The sequence below is a fragment of the Macrobrachium rosenbergii genome, chromosome 1 (assembly GCF_040412425.1).
Source record: "Macrobrachium rosenbergii isolate ZJJX-2024 chromosome 1, ASM4041242v1, whole genome shotgun sequence".
In the NCBI taxonomy this organism is placed as follows: domain Eukaryota; kingdom Metazoa; phylum Arthropoda; class Malacostraca; order Decapoda; family Palaemonidae; genus Macrobrachium; species Macrobrachium rosenbergii.
The window spans coordinates 36,061,232-36,080,242 of NC_089741.1; the positions used below are offsets into that span (position 1 = coordinate 36,061,232).

General features: G+C 39.4%; 1 protein-coding gene and 1 long non-coding RNA gene across 3 annotated transcripts in view; both read left to right on the plus strand.

The window, feature by feature from the left end:
- The window catches only part of LOC136849763 (protein phosphatase 1 regulatory subunit 14C), a 366,597-nt gene that overhangs the window by 138,738 nt on the left and 208,848 nt on the right, over nucleotides 1–19,011 (plus strand). The window lies entirely within an intron of this gene.
- On the plus strand, nucleotides 755–18,994 carry LOC136849920 (uncharacterized). Of its 2 annotated transcripts, none has more exons than XR_010856483.1 (3): nucleotides 755–804; nucleotides 6,613–7,226; nucleotides 18,969–18,994. It is a non-coding gene; the product is annotated as an uncharacterized lncRNA (long non-coding RNA). The 2 variants fall into 2 exon arrangements; XR_010856496.1 differs by having other exon boundaries at nucleotides 6,613–7,208.

Below are 19,011 nucleotides of genomic sequence, written 5' to 3' on the forward strand. Positions count from 1 at the left end.
AGTGCTTGGCCTTTGCCTAAATTCTATATTCAATTCAAGATCTCCGCATTCTCGAAATAATGAGATTAAACGCGTGCCTTACAAATACTGAAGAGGTATTCTTCCTCTTGTCGAAAATGCGCGAGAATTTGTCCCATTCTCCCCCTCCCCAGGCTGGCTCAAGATTTCTTGTGTCTACGCCAATTTCTATTTAACCAAAAACTGTTGTGATTGCTGGGCAAAGAAACATCTCTTTTAACCGTGAAATATCTCTTCTTCTTCTTCTTTTTTTAACCGTGAGGAAATGTTGCTGTAGCTTGTATGTGCGATACTCCTTTGTGCCTGTTTGAGCGCAGCGATAATCTAGAAGGTTGCTCTGGAGGACTTGGTAAACGTGTCAATTGATGATGTGATTATATGTTGCCGGAGGCGATGCAGATTCGTTTTCGCCTGAATTTGGCTTCGTGTTCACAGAACCGCTGCTGGCCCTTAAATGGAGGAGACATCATGATTCAGAGAAACCAAAATACTTACCGCGTTTCGTCCTTCCCTAATTACTGATTGATTAATATACCTCACCTTTATCAAAAGCATTCTCTAAGAAAGAGACTGGTCGTGAGACGATGACATACCATATACAACTCAAACACGATCTTTTTTTTTACACGGTCTTTATCGGGAGAGAGCGATAAGACAGACAAGAGACACCTCTCCGAGAGAGCCAAGCGGCGTTGTTGTACGTCCCTCCTGCTGCTGCTGTCTTTTTCAGAGGTTCAGTTGCCTTTGGTGAATCGTGTCGTGAAGAAGGGTGTCTTAGTGCGGAAGGTGTCTTGGCACTTAGCTAACCTACCTTCCTCCCTCCTCCTCCTCCTCCTCTTCTTCTTCTTCTGCTTCTTCCTCTTATTGTACTTTTTGAGAAAGTTTTTTTCTCACATCGGGGAAATCTCTCCGTGTGAATTTCGTCTCGCTTTTGTGGCTCAGTGGTGTGTGAAAATGGGGAAAAGTGGAGACGTTACGACGACAAGATTCCATGTTGCGACATTGACTGTTTGTTGTCTTACAGAATCTTGCTGTATGTCACGGAGGTTGAATTACAAGAGACTAAATTAATGAAGTTTATCCCAGTTTTTTTCAAACAAATTCACTTCCCGTATTTGTGTATGCTTCACACACACACACACACACACACACACACACACACACACACACACACACACACACACACACACACACACTCACAGCTTTCAAATGTGGACACTTATAATTACTGTCTCACACTATCTCTCTCCCTTTCTCATGATAATATTAATTTTTAACGCGGATGGGAAAAAGGCAGTGAAGCGCGCATGCGTACGAGTGACTGCGGTGATTTCTACATATTTGAAATTTAGGCTAGTGTGCTTCTCTCGACACATTACCTTTCCGGAAGCCTCGATATTTCGTTAGATTTAACTTTGGATCTTGATTCTTAATCTTTCACGTCGGTGATAGTATACAGAAGTCGTTTACTCAAATAAGGCAGCTCACTCGAGTGAAAGTGAAGATATGTAAGAATATAAAAATACATGTAATAACGTTAAAATGATGTAGAAGGTTTGGAGACCGTAACAGCTGCTCGATCCTCTAATTCATCCATGTTGTGGCCTACATCTATCAACATGACCATTCACAGTGATAGTGTACTGTTGTAGTGACTTCACTCATTGTGATGGTGCCATCCCTTTGTGGTAAGGAGAGGAGTTGACATCAGGAAGTCAGCTCATTCTGACATCATTGGTCAAGAAGTGAACTTCGTGAACAGTTGATGACACCTTGTTTAGATATACAGGTATTTTTTCCTTTATTTTTTTTTATAAATCTTCCTGACTGTCTGTTTCAGAAACTGTTTCTCGTACCTTTGAACCCCATGACATTAACTCAGCACATGACGATGACTGCAAACACCAGGAAGCTTAGCGCAAGACGAGTCAGAGATTCCTTGCAAGCAAGCGACAATGTCCTGTTATGATAATTATTATTCCGACTCTGAAACACTCGTTGCTTCGACCAAAGGAGGAAAATGCTTCAAAAGAAATGAAGTCACTTGAAGAGGGCGTTGACCCTAGTGCGCTTGAGCAGACATCTTATCCTAGTGTATTGATATGAATCTAGAAGGTGGTTTTTTGTGAAGTTTACAACATTTTCAGGTATGATGAGGGTGGTGTGGTGTTTAGGTAGAGAGCGAAAACCTTACTCCTTTGGTAAAGTGCGTTTATTAGTTGAAACAAAAACCATTTGAAAAGGCATAATTTAAATGAGCGAGGCATATAACGACAGCACAGCAACTGTACAATTCTTAAAATTTTCAGTACAAAGTATGCTTGCAGTTTTAAAATGGAACTGACGAGATTTTCGGTAGAAAAACTGCTCAAAGGATTTCTAAACTGAAATACTGGCAGTATGGTTACAAGATATATGGCTTACTCTATCCACATTCATTATTGTCCTTTGAAATTTATGGAGACAGTATCAACACCTTGGCATGAGATCAAAGCAAGACCTCGAATTCCATCCCGCCTGTGTTTACATTTTGAGACTTGGGCCACACAAGTATAGTCTTCTTAGTGAAGTGCAAAGGCAGGACAGAAGTTAGTGAACTTGGTGACAGCAGTCATATGGAGAAGCGTATGATCCCAAATGTGTCAACTGTGGAGGAGGGCATGCTGCCACCAAAAAAAAAGTGACGTATGATTTTGAGAATAACTCTTTTTACCTGTACAAACGATCGAGGTGAAACATGCTAAGAGGTCACTGTAATACTCCTTGCAAGGGAAAGGAACATGGCTGAATGGAATCAAGATCTCAGATTGATAAATCCATTGCTTTGCTATTTCGTAACACCCACCATGGCTGAACATTCCACGCCCAAAAAGAGGCCCTTATTCCCAAAAGTTGCTTTTCTGATTCTTTCAAAAATGTAATCGCGTGCTGCCGGCCACGAGAGCCACCTGTGATAAAAATGTTCTCAAATATCCAGACATACTATAGTTGTTAATCCATAAAAATCTCATAATACCATGTCGCTAAAATGGTGAAAAAATCCAGTGGTGTAAGTGTGAATATAATTTAGAAATATATACACAAAAGGGAGCTTTCTAAACCCTGCCCGATTCCCCTTCTCAATCTCGAAAACTCTCGTTTGTGTTTAGATTTCTAATAGATATATTTACACTTGCACCACTGTGGATTTCGTCATCGTAATTGTTGGTCCTGTTAACAAACAAACTGACCAAAAACATTGCACACTTCACGAAAGTAATTATTTTGTGTCTTCATCTCCAAGAGGGACCTACTTGTCCTTCTCTTGATGGACCTTCACTGGGTTTCATCTCCAAAATGACCATCTGGTGGATGCTGGTCAAATCTCCTCAGTTCCTCAGAGAGATCATTAGCTAATTCTTTGGTCTCCTCTTAGGGACTAGATTCTCATCTGTCATCCAGTGTCACTGTCGAAGGCTGAAGATAAAGTATACCTTGGCCACAGGAGGTTTTCTTGCATCTCAACGTTTATCCAGATTATGGAGGTAGACCATTACTCATTGTTAGCCATGGTATCCAACTAACACAATTTCGCCTGCAATTTTCTTTTTAGCGGACCATAAATATCCACAGCCGATATCATTGAAGCCGATCTTGATTGGCGAAAGCTCTTGGTGCTTACCACCAATCAGAGGTGACGAATCAGATTTATATCCAGATTTCCAGTCGAGCTGAAATGTTTATGAACCCATATCTTATTAGACTTGGTTTTTTCATTCATGAAGTTTGTACTCGCTGATTTTATTGCGTGGTTACCATGAGTGTTCAGGATGACAATTTTGGATTTTCGTCACGATAACAGTACTTGAAAATTTATAAGGAGGTGATGTGTTTGGTCTCTACTGTTACAGTACATCGACCAATCAGACTGTAGTGGTATTATTAAAAATCTCTCTTTAGAGGAAGTGTACGTCTGAGGAGATGTCAGGAGCAATCCCAGAGGAAACCACATGTCGTCAGTCATGAATAACTTAAGAGATAATGTGAAATATTGAGAGCCAAACTCATATGCATGCCCAGACCAGTAAACATTGTCTACTGATTCATCTCTACGTGGTGAAGACTCATTCACTGATTTCCTCAATCGGTGATTCTAGTCTGGGGGTGATCGATGACAGATATTCCAGCCATCACTTTCCAATAATTGCCGGTGTTGCTCAAAATCCCCTGCAGCATCTGTGCTACCGAAGTGGAATATTGAAAGATTGATGGAATAAATTCACCAGAGAAACAACATTTCGTAGAGACTCTTTCTGTCGGATTCCCATTGATAGCTGATGCCAGAGAGAGCAACTTGACGCCACTCCAAATGTATCAGTCGTTTTGTCGGTTCTGAAAACGAGAGGAAATTTTTGTGCAATAATATATAGGTGGAATCGTGGGTATCATGTAGCACATGCGGCAGTGAGGAGCGAGATGGTACTTTGATAGCAGGTGTTATTCAAGAGTGAGATATCTCTGTGTATTTAGTTGCAAGGTTTTTACTGGTGCTTTCTCGTTAGTTACAAAGACCGCGTCTCATGTCCATTCTTTAAATGAGAGGGCCTTAGTTTTAATCGTTTTCAGAAACATATTCTCTCTCTCTCTCTCTCTCTCTCTCTCTCTCTCTCTCTCTCTCTCTCTTTAAAATGCAAAGGCCATGTCTTGTGGCTGGCGTGTAGATATTCTCTCTCTCTCTCTCTCTCTCTCTCTCTCTCTCTCTCTCTCTCTCTCTCTCTCTCTCTCTAAATGTAAAGTCCATGTCTTGTGACTGGCGTGTAGATATTCTCTCTATCTCTCTCTTTAACTTAAAGTCCAAGTCTGTGAAGATATTCTCTCTCTCTCTTTTAACTGTAAAGTCCAAGTCTTGTGACTGGCGTGTAGATATTCTCTCTATCTCTCTCTCTTTAACTGTAAAGTCCAAGTCTTGTGACTGGCGTGTAGATATTCTCTCTATCTCTCTCTCTTTAACTGTAAAGTCCAAGTCTTGTGACTGGCGTGTAGATATTCTCTCTCTCTCTCTCTCTCTCTCTCTCTAAATGTAAAGTCCATGTCTTGTGACTGGCGTGTAGATATTCTCTCTATCTCTCTCTCTTTAACTGTAAAGTCCAAGTCTTGTGACTGGCGTGTAGATATTCTCTCTATCTCTCTCTCTTTAACTGTAAAGTCCAAGTCTTGTGACTGGCGTGTAGATATTCTCTCTCTCTCTCTCTAAATGTAAAGTCCATGTCTTGTGACTGGCGTGTAGATATTCTCTCTATCTCTCTCTCTTTAACCGTAAAGTCCAAGTCTTGTGACTGGCGTGTAGATATTTTTTTTCTCTCTCTCTCTCTCTTTCTAAATGTAAAGTCCATGTCTTGTGACTGGCGTGTAGATATTCTCTTCTCTCTCTCTCTCTCTCTCTCTCTCTCTCTCTCTCTCTCTCTCTCTCTCTCTCTCTCTCTCTCTCTCTCTCTAAATGTAAAATCCAAGTCTTGTGACTGGTATGTAGATATGAAGGCCATTTAAATTTGCCTTTTCATGGAAGACAGAGCCCACTGCCTTTGTTTTTTAATAAAGGCAAACACACTTCCCTGGTCTTTCTTTTTTTAGATACAAGGGCAACTCTCTCTCTCACTTTTATTGTGGTAATACTTTGAGACGTCTATGAGAAGCGCTTGGGACACCATACTAGCGTTAGCTTCTTTTTTTTTTTTTTAAATTGTCATCGCAAAACTTCCGTGTCTTCAGCGACGACCTCGGAAATAACAACTCCGCATTCCTCCAGGTTTTCTGAATGCTTCAGTTTATTTAATTTTCCTTAATCTTTATCAGTATACCTGTTAATCGAAGTTCATATTTTTTCAGTCACGATTACTGACATAACTCTTGTTTATCTGGTGCGGAAAATTGTGGCTTCGATAAAACTTGAATATCCGTCGTCTCTCTCACTATCAGCTCCAATAAATATTTATAACGGCATTAATAAAAATATTTATTTGGTCAAAATTCGTCATTACGCCGCTGTACATGAAGTCCGGATTGGCATGGAATTCACTTCAGCTCCGTAAATATTTATAACGGCATTAATAAAATTATCTTGCATGGTGAGAGATATTTCAATGTTTTCAGGCAAACTGGGTGAATCCGTCACAATTTATTACGCACTTCATGTGCAACATCAAATTTCGTAATCATGTTGCGTCACTGCACTTCAGCTCTTGAATTGAAGTAATCCCTAATTTCATAACTTTTCATATCAATAATAGTCTGCCGTTCTGTGTCTCGCATGTACATTTCTATTAGCGGGATACTATCGAGAATTCCTTAAGCACACTAGCCATCAAACACACACACACACACACACACACACACACTCTGGTTGAATTCATTCAGAGGCCTACTAGCAGAGCGGAGCTGTGGCTATAGGAACGGTCTAGGTCTTTTCATTAAGTAAATTGCCAACTGAAATCACTGTAGTACTTGTTACTCATTTATTGTTAGACTCTTCTGTTTGGCTGCCAAACATTACTCGGTGTCACATTGCCATACAAAAGTGTCACAATCGACTTATCTGTTTGTTTTTGTGGTCGGAAGGTAAACCTCAGATAGCGATTTGCTCGGACACTATTCGGCGTACCAGGGTGAGTGAGGAATCTTGTGATATAAAAAAAAAGTGCATTCGAGAATGGCAGTGTTGTTTGGGCAGGAGCGAGGCCACTTAGAAATGCAGACCGTCTCGGAGAGAAGAGTACTCTGAACAAGTGTGAAAAGTAGGTAACTGAATCAGAACAATAACGCTTGAAATAAAATGTCTCCAGGAAAGCCTCGTAGAGCAACGAGAATCAGTGACGTTACCGGAATATACTGTATACATAGTGTGAATTCATTTTTTCTTCGTCGTAACTGTTCACATCTGAACGGCGATCATGCTCTCCCGCATCAAGAAGAGAGTGGAAAATCGCAAAAGCGACCGGAAGGTCAATTTCCAGTGCGATCAAACCACAGACTCACCGGAGTCCTCGTCATCGGCCTCTTCCCCGACCGGTGCTACAGGCAGCGTCCAGAATGGCAGCGTCGATAGCTGCGGTGGTGTCGCCGCAACTCCTCCTGCTGCTGCGCCTCCCGTAGGATCTAATGGCAGCGGATCCGACCCGAAGGAAAGATTGAGCGCCGACGCCGCCTCCGAGAAGGTGAGCACCGCCGTTGAAGTAAGTTTGACCCCGAGGATTTCGGGGGCAAGATCTTGCATAAATCCATTAATGTTCGATTGTGAGGCGGCATAATATTACGGTAATGGTGTGTGCCCCTTCTGAAGCGTGTTAAGTGATTGCTTTGTCAGTTTTAAAGTGGCGACTGTGAAGTCGATGTGGAACATTCAGTGTAGATTATAATCTTGATTATGTACCTTAAATGAACATGACTGAAAAAATTCCTTAGTGTTCCATATAAATCAGTTTTTTTAGGATATTGGTGACAGACATTCAGTGTAGATTATAATCTAGATTATTTACATTTAATGAACATGGCGGACAAAAAATTCTTTAGGGTTCCATATAAATCAGTTTATGTGAATCAGTTTTGCTAGGATATTATTGACAGATATTCAGTATAGATTATAATCTAGATTATTTACATTTAATGAACATGACGGAAAAAAATTCCTTAGTGTTCCATATAAATCAGTTTTGCTAGGATATTATTGACAGACATTCGGTATAGAATATAATCTAGATTATTCACCTTTAATTAACATGACGGAATAAAAAAGTCCCATAGTGCATCATACTTTTGCCAGGATATTATTGACAGCCTTTGAAAGTAATTTCTGGCCGACGGGAGGGGCAACACCATGTCCTTTTATAGCCCAGGCCGTAAGAAAAAAAAATTAAGAATCCTAAAATAAAAATGGAGGGAAAGAATAATAAATAATAGGGATTATTATTAATCTTTAGAAACTTGAATGAATTCTCTGGCGCTTGGCACTACAAGCCTTCGAGACAGACCCTGTCTCCTCTTAGCTACGTTTTGCAAGGCCGGCCATTACATCGATTGGCCTACCTTTTAGCACTCATGCAAGAGCACAGTTTATCAATCCCAAGGTTAGAGTACGTACGCGGCGACGGAGTGGTGACGGCTGAGTGTACGTCCGTCCGTACTCGGTACGTACAGTTTCCTTGACCATGCAAAGCACGCTGATATGCTCCCGTAAAGGGAGTATTGCTGTCGGTGCACCTCACGTGGTGCATTGTAGGCATTCCCTAAGGTCCTCTCTGCAGCGTGCGTCTCTTCGGCCCCTAGCTGTAACCTTTTTCATTCTTTTGCTGTACCTCCATTCATATTCTCTTCCTCCCATCTGACACTCCTCAACCTCCTCTAATAGTTTCATAGTTCAACTGCTTTGAGGTTTTCCTCCTGTTACGCCTTTCAAACCACCTTACTCTCAGTTTCCCATTCAACACTGAATGACCTCATAGGTCCCAGAGCTTGGCCGTTGGTATAATTCCAAGCCGCGCTGATATTCATAAAGAGATTTATTCTCGCATTTTCATTCCGTTCGCGGAAAGTGATTCACAATGAGTAAATTGTCGTGAAATTAACTCTGCAATCATTTGCACGTCAGCTGTGTCGGTATTTTCGTGATGGTTTGGACAAAGTCTGGTTAATCATGAGGTTTATATATACATATGTATATATTTTGCTCCTTCTTCAGACATTATCATATACATTGTCTTCACGCAAGTTAATTCACACGAAGAGAAGAGGAAAATAGATGGTTATTATGGTTGTCGCTGAATTACAGCCTTGCGTAAATAGAACAGATTAGTTAATATCACAATTTTGTCTATTAGAGGAGGACAAAGAACGCCACCGAAGGGTTATTCGAATTTTGTCTTGACTCAGAAATCAAAATATTATTAAAAGATGATAAATTACGTAAGTTTTCGTACGTTCTTAGACGAATAAAAATTCTGGGCCCCATATGGATTTCAAAGTGCCTCGTGACGTCACTGTATTATTAAATAACTTCTCTCTGATCGTAATGGTGCGATTGGTACCATCGCTGGTTCTCAACCAGGGGTTGGGTTCGATCTCGGAGTTGGGCGATGAAAAAGTCGGTTTGGGCGATTAAACTTAGAGCAGTGTTCCCGTATTAACCTAAACAGTTAGTTATGTATCTGGCTGTTAGCAGAATATCGTGAGGCGAAGCTGTGGAGAGAGAGAGAGAGAGAGAGAGAGAGAGAGAGAGAGAGAGAGAGAGAGAGAGAGAGAGAGAGAGAGAGAGAGAGAGTTAACATACGTGAGTGCTCAATGCTCCTTCAAAATGCTTAACATCATCACATAGTTAAGAACGGAAGGACCTCGACGAGCTAATCCTCTTTTCCTTCCATAAATAAATGATACTATACATACATATTATATGTGTATGTATACATAATGTATTTATGTATATTTGTGTATGTGTATATATATACATATATATACTGTATAAATATATATATATATATATATATATATATATATATATATATATATATATATATAATATATATATATATATATATATATATATATATATGTGTGTGTGTGTGAGATAGAGAGAGAGAGAGATATTTTGTTTCGCGCTTTTGACAGAAGTCATTTGGTCATAAACCGTCTCATAATAGGCCCTTGAAGTCATAATAAAACAAAACAGTGCATTGTGTGAATAGCGAAAGATGAGTAATGCAGTATCGGGTTACTGTCAGTCAAGAGATAATAAACTTCACTTCCTAAAGTGATTGTAAGTTATCTTGTTATCGCCACCCTTATCCTTAACTGATTTTTGAAGCCCCTTATCGGCCCTCATCGCTGTTGGTAGTTAGTTAATGATTTTGTGGGTTAATAAGCTCTTCTGTCGCTTAACTCATTTGAACAGATGTCACTCGATTTTCGCTGCTTCTCGATCGAAGACTTCACTTAAGTCTCATTAAAGTTCAAGCGAAGATGCAATGCATTACTACCTAATACTATTCTCCTTGCATTTTAATACATTTTATCTGTTTATTAATTTCTTTTTCTTTTTTGATAAGCGAGATCTCTTCTTTCTGTATTTCCTTTACCTCTTCTTACTTCTTCATAATGAACACCTTAATATTCTTTGAAGCTTGAATTTCAAGTCAGTGGCCCCTTTGGTGGGCTTGTTCTGTATGAATAGGATTCATCTTCTGAATAATAATAATAATAATAATAATAATAATAATAATAATAATAATAAGAAGAAGAAGAAGAAGAAGAAGAAGAAGAAGAAGAAGAAGAATAAACTGAGTGTATTTCAAACTTACCCCCTTTTCGTCCGTGCATAAATCAGTAACGAATTATTGGCAAAAAGATGATCAATAATCTAGTATTACTAACCCCCATATACGGACACATGGCCAAAGCATGCTTCAAAGAGAGGTACAGCATATTGACTCAGTCTCTTACCTGTGACTCACTTAAATTGCTGACGTCATCGAGCTGTGGGTGGCGAGGAGGGCTTACCTGCCCCCGAACACGTTGGGAATGAGGATCGGACCCTTTACTAATGGGAAGGGAGATATACTGTGGCTGGATCACAATAGATTGGGAGGTGGTGTGCGTGCGTATATGTATATGTGCGTGTGTGGCGTAGAGGTTTTTTTGTATTGCATAGATTACTGGGGAACACTTGAAGGAACTTCGCAAGTTATAATGTTTTAGGAATTGTGTGTGTGTGTGTGTGTGTGTGTATGTGTGTGTCGATAAGGATTTTTGCTATGTCCTAATGGATTGCGTTGGAAAACGCCAAGGGATGTTGATAACACTTTACTTTATACTGGTTTACTGGTTGGAAAGCTAATTATTATTATTATTATTATTATTACTATTATTATTATTATTATTATTATTATTATTATTATTATTATTATTTATTGTGTGCAGTAGTGTATAACAAATAAAAAACCATCAACTCAACTTTGCACTTCATACAGAAAATATTATACTTTTATGCTAAAGCCTCTGTTAGAGTTTTTCTATCTCTCTCACCTTGTCTCTCAGTATATGCATGGTATCAGTCTGCATTTAAGAATGTAGAAGAAGAAGAAGAGGAAGAAGAAGGAGGAGGAGGAGAGAGAGAGAGAGAGGACTGTGCATTAAAGTAATCCAACACTTTTCAAACCTCTGTGAATACCTAATCACACTAACTTGAAGTAAAAATAAAATAGTTTCACAAGACACGCAAGGGAACCGCCACGTGTTTTACGACGTCAAAGTCGATGCAACTCAGCCACCGGTTTTATTTTACAGAGAATTCCAAATGGAAAAGAATCACGTGACGTGAATCTAGATAGTGATTGAATCACAGCGAGTGATTATGATTCACCAAATGATGCATCAAGCATTAAGCCAGGACTTGAAACTTAATGATTCAATTCTACGATTTGTGCCGTGAATCTGAACTAGTAAGTTAATAGGAATTTTTGTGCCAAGAATCTAGACTAGTAAGTTAATAAAATTTTTGTCCCATGAATCTAAATTAGTAAGTTAATAGGAATTTTTGTGCCAAGAATCTAGACTAGTAAGTTAATAAGAATTTTTGTCCCATGAATCTAAATTAGTAAGTTACTAGAATTTGATGTAGCGTTATCTATTTTATCACTTATTTATCTAGTGCTTGGTCCAGTGTGATGCAGTTCTTTGTATATTCAAGTAACTTATCACCTCTAATCCTTATCATTTCTATCATTTGTAACGAAGCAGCGATGCGTACTCGGTGCCAACTCCCACGGGACTTTGATACAAAGACTATCGGATGATTGACAGCCGAGTAGTGATTTGAGCGCAGCTGTATTCTTTGGCTGATTGATCGCGATAATTGTGTGTCTCTCTCCCGCAGTTTCTGATATCCTGTAGTGGTATGAAGTACCTATAAGTACTTTCTGGTATTTTTGTTATGGATTTTTTTAGCGTTGGGCAGCTCTTCGTTGGGCGAGTCGGTAGAGTTGCGAGTCTCCGGCCGGCTAATGAAGGGTTAGAGGAATTTGTTTCTGGTGGTAGAAATCCATTTCTCTATAATGTGGTTCGGATTCCACAATAAGCTGTAGGTTCCGTTGCTAAGTAACCAGTTGGTTCTTAGCCACGTAAAATAAGTCCAATCCTTCGGGCCAGGCCTGGAGAGCTGTTAATCAGCTCCGTGGTCTGGTAAAACTAAGGTATACTTAGCGTTGGGCGTCAGTGCCCTCCACGTGGTGCACTGCAGGCGTACTGAAGGTTCTTTGCAGTGTCCCTTCGGCCCCAGCTGTAACCTCTTTCATTACTTTTACTGTACCTTCGTTTATATTTTCTTTCTTCCATCTGACTTTCCACTCTATCTATCAACTGTTTCATAGCCCAACTGCGGTTTTACTCCTGTTACACCTTGGTAACCTATTACTCTCAATTTCCGTTTCAGCGCTGAATGACCTCATAGGTCGCAGCGCTTGGCCTTGCCTAAATTATATTCAATTCCAAAGTAAATTTGACCAAATATGCATATATGCTGTAAGTAATTCATACGTCAGTACAACTTCATGCTGACCTGTGATGCAGTATGTACTGAAGATTCCAACGTATTATTAACGTATGAATGTACGTACAGAAATTATCTTACACTTTCACGTGCATTTACAAATACGCAGAGGGTGTGTCTGAGTATGTAGTAGAAGATTCTGAGGTAAAATTTTACACGGGAATATACATACATATGCGGGCGCGTGTAGGGGGCTCATGATGGGAATGTAATGAAGATTCAAGGGTAAACTTTGCGTATAAATCATCTCTCTCTCTCTCTCTCTCTCTCTCTCTCTCTCTCTCTCTCTCTCTCTCTCTCTCAGACCAAGAAAATGCCATTTACATATCTGTAAAGTTTATGGGCATGTGATGAAAATCTCAGGGAAAATTTGACCTATGAATATACACACGTATACATGCATATTTGTTTGTTTATGCCAAACTCAAAACTCAGAGAGTGCTTTTTATACACCGGTGAAGTTCACGGTAAACTAAAAGTTTATAATAGATTCGATTACATAAGGTTGTCAAAAGATCTGGCATTTCCAAAACATATGAAAAGCCCCAAATTATTCAGGAAGGTTAAAAAAATTGTAATGATTCTGAATATTTATTGAGATTACACATAAATGTATGAGTGATTTCCACAAGCAATAGTCTGACAAGCGACGGAAGAGGTAGCCATTGCACGAGTTTAATTATAGACAAGAAAGGAAAATCAAAGTTGTTGTTATTCAGATACTTTCAAGAAGATCAAGAGAGCTGTTTGCAAGACTTATAAAAAAAGGAATCTTTGAATAATTTAATTTTCTTGGTATATCACGCGTGAAAAAGTTTCCAAGTCCATAATTTTAATCACATAACTGCCCCACCTCAGTTGGACTTATCAAAGTTCTGTCACAACTCTGAAGCAGTTTTAAGCTTGATTGTTGAATATAGTTTAGAAATTATTCATTTCATACGCAGACAAACTTTTTATAAACTGTGCTTAATGTCATGTATTATAAGTGTATGTGATTGATTAATGGATGTTCGTGCCGACTAAGTTTTGAACGATACCGCTGAATTTTCATCCTTCAATTCCTATTTCGTAGCTTTTTCGAAAGGAATACGGTAATGATTATTGTCATACATGCATTTATTCATGGATAACACGTACAATTTTTGCAGCTCTTCCTAGAATTCTGTTAAGTCGGCAAAATATTTATCAACTTTAAAAGGTGACAGTCTGGTTTTCAGTTGCTGTTAAAGATTTGTCATTATTTAGTTTAGTTTGTCATCGTTTGGCAGGTAGGATTCCGCCAATTTTGGCTTCGCATAGGACCACTGCCAACATAGGAACAACAAAGGTGTTGCCAATATGTGCACTGTCGACAGACATTGCCAATATAGTACTGCCTAAACACACTACCAATTAGGGCATTACTTAAGACATTATCAGCATGGGCACTGCTTACAGACATTGCCAATATAGTACTGCCCTAAATGCATTACCAATATAGGCACTGCTTACAGACGCTGTTAACATGGGCTGCCTATAGACACTGCCAACATGGGCACTGCCTATAGACACTGCCAGTATAGCACTGCTAAACTCACTACCAGTAAAGTCACTCCTTACGGATATTACCAACATGGGCACTGCTATAGACACTGCCAGTATAGTACTGCCCCTAAACTCACTACCAAGAAATGCATTGCTTAAAGACACTGCCAACATGTGCACCGTCTGAATACACTGCCAGTATGGAAACTGCCTACTGCAGCATAGGCTCCACATAAAATCACTGCCAACATAGGCACCACCCAAGCCGTAGACGGGGTGGATGCTTTAAGATTCAGTGCAAGTTTCACCTATCTTCATTTCACTCGTCATGTCCTTTGTTTTTGCAGCTTGCAGCGATCGATTATTATCTCTCTCTCTCTCTCTCTCTCTCTCTCTCTCTCTCTCTCTCTCTCTCTCTCTGTGCTAAGGAGTGCTTTTATGTCTGTAACAGAAAACAAGCATGACAGTACAAAAGGACAGCTGTGTGTCACCTGTGTCACGCAACGGTGCAATCAAGAATTGAGAGAGAGAGAGAGAGAGAGAAGAGAGAGAGAGAGAGAGAGAAGTGTGTTGATAAAGGAGTAATATTAAATGTAACTTCTCCTCCAAAGAAAGCACAAGTAAGTCATGTACTCGAGCATATATCTTCGTACAGTTGTGTGTGTGTGTGTGTGTGTGTGTGTGTGTGTGGGTTCGAGAGAAGGCAGGTAAGGGGGGGGCGGACGGCGAGGGAGCGTGAATATAGCCAGATGCTGATAATCTTAGAAGAAAACAAAGCAACCACGCCGTACTGTGCGGTACATATGTTGCCAGATCATCAGACAATAATAGTTACTGAAATGCTTTAGAAGCCAGGTTTATGAGTCTGCGGACTTGCCCGGTGGTGTAGCTTGAAAAAGGACGCTATCTCGCAGTCATGAAAAGGGGATAATTCATACACATGTAAAATATTTCGTTCTGTGTGAATTCAGCGTTCGATCCACCGCTGGTCTGATGTCGAGAGACCTCTGTCTGCTATTTTCGTGCGTTTTGCCACATTTATTTTGTAAATAATGCCTCTGCGAGGGAATTCATTGCTCCATGCATGGGAATTTTGTAGATTTGCTTTATTCTTTAATTAATGTGTCTGTTGCTGAGTATAAAATTTTCCATAGAATAATAATGTTATATATATTTTTTCAATTTTCACATAATGTTGTCATTCTAACACTTGTTTCATTGTCCCCTTCTTTCCTATTGTTTCTTTATTCCTGTTTCTCGTGTATTCTATTGCTAGTTCCTCTGACCTGACTTCTTAGCATGAGATTCGAGGACACTCTCCCCCTTAGAATGATGTTCAATGGATTTCCTTCTTAAAATTAAGTTTAAGGATTTTTTTTTTTGTCTCTTAGAATGAGGTAGGAAGACACTTTTCTTACCGTGTAGAATGACTATGGAAGACATTCTCCCCAATTAGAATGAGGTTCGAGGGCTATTCGTCACTTAGAATGGGGTTAGAAACCCATTATTCTCTTTGAGTGAGGTTGAGGACATTCTTCCGCTAGAAAGAGTTTCAAAGACATTGCTTTTTATCAACCCTTTCTGGTATTAACTGCTTGCAGTGTTAATCCTGGCCTTTCATTATTATTATTGAGAGAGAGAGAGAGAGAGAGAGAGAGAGAGAGAGAGAGAGAGAGAGAGAGAGAGAGAGAGAGACTTAAGAATTATCACAAACTATAAATGCTTAACAACAAAATGATTGAGGTTCAGAATAAATAGATGCTATAAATTTGTTATGTATGTCATCATACAAAACACGAGATTCCGTATAAAAAGCATCGTACAATGATATTCTAAACGACGTACAGAAAATGAATGAGAGGCAGGCTTTTGGAGAAGTGATGCCCTGTCAGGTAAGGGCATTTAAAGGATGCCGCGAGATTGCAAGACCATTTGTTTTGCCTGTACCACTCCGGGTTAGGATGGCTGCTAAGTTTGCAAATCAACGCTTGCAACTGCGTGCTCTTGTTTGATGGAAGTTGCAGCGTTCATTATCTGTTAACATGATAGTGGATGTTTATACGTTCTCTCTCTCTCTCTCTCTCTCTCTCTCTCTCTCTCTCTCTCTCTCTCTCTCTCTCTCTCTCAGGTAATTGATTCCTTGTGGCTATTACAATTACATATATATCTGGTAAAAAGTGACCAGTAGAGTCTATATGTTAGTGGATGTTTACATTCTCTCTCTCTCTCTCTCTCTCTCTCTCTCTCTCTCTCTCTCTCTCTCTCTCTCTCAGGTAATTGATTCCTTGTGGCTATTACAATTACATATATATCTGTAAAATGTGACCAGTAGATTCTTCTACATGTTAAGTGTATGTTTACACATTCATTTCTCTCTCTCTCTCTCTCTCTCTCTCTCCCCGGTGTCAGTTCTTGATGATGAAGGGACGATGTTAGCTCCTTGCCTTAAAATCTCAGTAGCACACTTCTGTTACCTTAAAGACTGAATTATTTCACCCGTTGTCAGTCGACTGTTTTTGGGCTGACGTGGGGCGAAGAGAACAACAAATCAAAACGTATCGAGTATGAAAAATGGTGGGTGGAGGTAGAGGACATCCTCCTGGACGAGTTAATCCCCCTCCCTCCCCCCCCTCCAAGGCGGAAATCCCTCGTCAGAAATTCTCCATGAAAACTGACAACGAGACTAAATGCATTTCCGGGTATTCAGGTCAACCCGTTTTGTTCGTAGGAACGAGTCCTTTGTGCTTGGCGCGCCGTGGGAGATACAGAGGATTGCGTAGGCACTCCTACTGCATGACGTCACCAACCTACAGGTTGCAGGCTGCTGGTGGGCACTGGCAGGATAATTTCCAGTCCGCATTGGCAGGCGTTTCTCATTGCCGTTTAGAGATATCGAAAGAGCTGTTTTTTTATCCCCTGTAGCTGAGTAGTGCCGTCAGTGCACCTGTAGACATTACTTATTGCGGTTCTTTGCAGCGTTCCTTCGACCCCTAGCTGCAGCCTGTTATTCCTTTAACTGTACCTCCGTTCATATTCTCTTTCTTCCATCTCACTGTCCACCTTCTCCTAACAATTGATTCATAGGGCAACTGTGAGGTTTTCCTCCTGGTACACCTTTCAAGCCATCTTACTGTCAGCATCCGTTTCAGCGCTGAATGACCTCATATGTCACAGGGCTTGGCCTATGTCCTAAATTCTATATATTCTAAACGGTTTTATACAGCACTAGTCGAGTACGTTTTGTAGTCCATTATTCACAAATATTCTTATTAAGACTCATCTAGCTTAACCTAGGTGATGACTGGTCTATACTTCATAAACCATATATTTACCAAAGTCATCGTTGCGTTATCTTAGAATGAATTAATGTCCTTGCAATATCGCAACGAATTTGCAAATGCCGTTCGTTTATTGGTCAACATGTCCACAACCTTCGTTGTCAATCATTTCCTGCACCAACTGATTTCTCGTTTTCCCTTTCAACTGTGTGATGATAAAAGTCTTGCGTTTCTTTATTCGTCATTTGTTGATTGATTGATTGATTATGAAATTTAGGTCTTGAAGACCAGCGCCGGAACCCATCAGGATTATTCAGCGCCGTAATGAAGATGACACATATAAATTAATGATGTTATTGATAATGAAAAGGTGAATGACAACATACTGTACTAGTAAAATTCAGTGTTAAAATATGAACGTAAAAATGAAAGAGTGATATTAGGTAAGAACCATAACAAATAATATATAAAACTTTTATATTTAAAATATATACATATATAAAATAAATATGGTAAATCTTTAATAAATATACTAAATTATACATGATTAAAAAGATTACGTAACGAATTCACCTGGAAGAATTTTGCACTAAACCAGTTTTTATGACAAATACAAACATTCTGGTGCGGGAATCTAGCTACCACTTATCACTGGTGTGTCATACTAGCAACCATAGGCTATTTTTTTCTTTTTTGCTATTTTTCAAATGACTGATTGATTGATATATAGATTTTAGGCATACGTGCCAAGCACTGGGAGCAACTAAGGCCATTCAGCGCTGAAACGGAAATTGACAGTGAAAAGTTTGAAAGGTGTAAAGAGGAAAATTTTTAGGAGAGGGTGGAAAGTAAGATGGAAGAAAGAGACTATGAAAGGGAGTACAGATAAAGGAACGAAAGGGGTTGAAGCTAAGGGCCGAAGGGACGCTGCAAAGAACCTCAAGTAATGCCTACGGTGAGAGTGTGTTCGCCGTGACACCTTCTTTCAATAACAGCGATGGATTGACTGTCGTTGGTGGCTGGAAACCCTCTTCAAAACGACGTATTGCTGGGATATTGATCCCCGAAATTCCAGCATAAGATTATATATCGTCTGCATTGCCTCTGTATTTTAATTTCTTATTAGTCTCAGTGTTATTAGTTCATTCTTCCCTTCGATTTACAGTGATGTATGAAAAGATTTTTTTTTGTATTCTTAGAAGTCTGTTTTGAGTAAATTCTTTTTCCATGTTATATTCTGTATTTCCCTTTACTTCCTCTTACTTCTTCCTGATGAACACCATAATATTCTTTTGGAAGCTTGAATTTTAAGTCAGTGGCCCTGTGGTTGGCTTGTTCCATAAGAATAGGGTTCTTCATCTTCTGAATAATAATAATAATAATAATAATAATAATAATAATAATAATTCCACATTCTTTGAAGCTTGAATTTCAAGTCAGTGGCCTCTGTGGTGGGCTTGTTCCATATGAATAGGGTTCATGTTCTGATTAATAATAATAATAATAATAATAATAATAATAATAATAATAATAATAATAATAATAATAATCCATCTCTTCTGTTTCTCCCTACACAGAGCGGGATGGAGGTAGGCGTGGCCTCATTATCATGCATGGTCG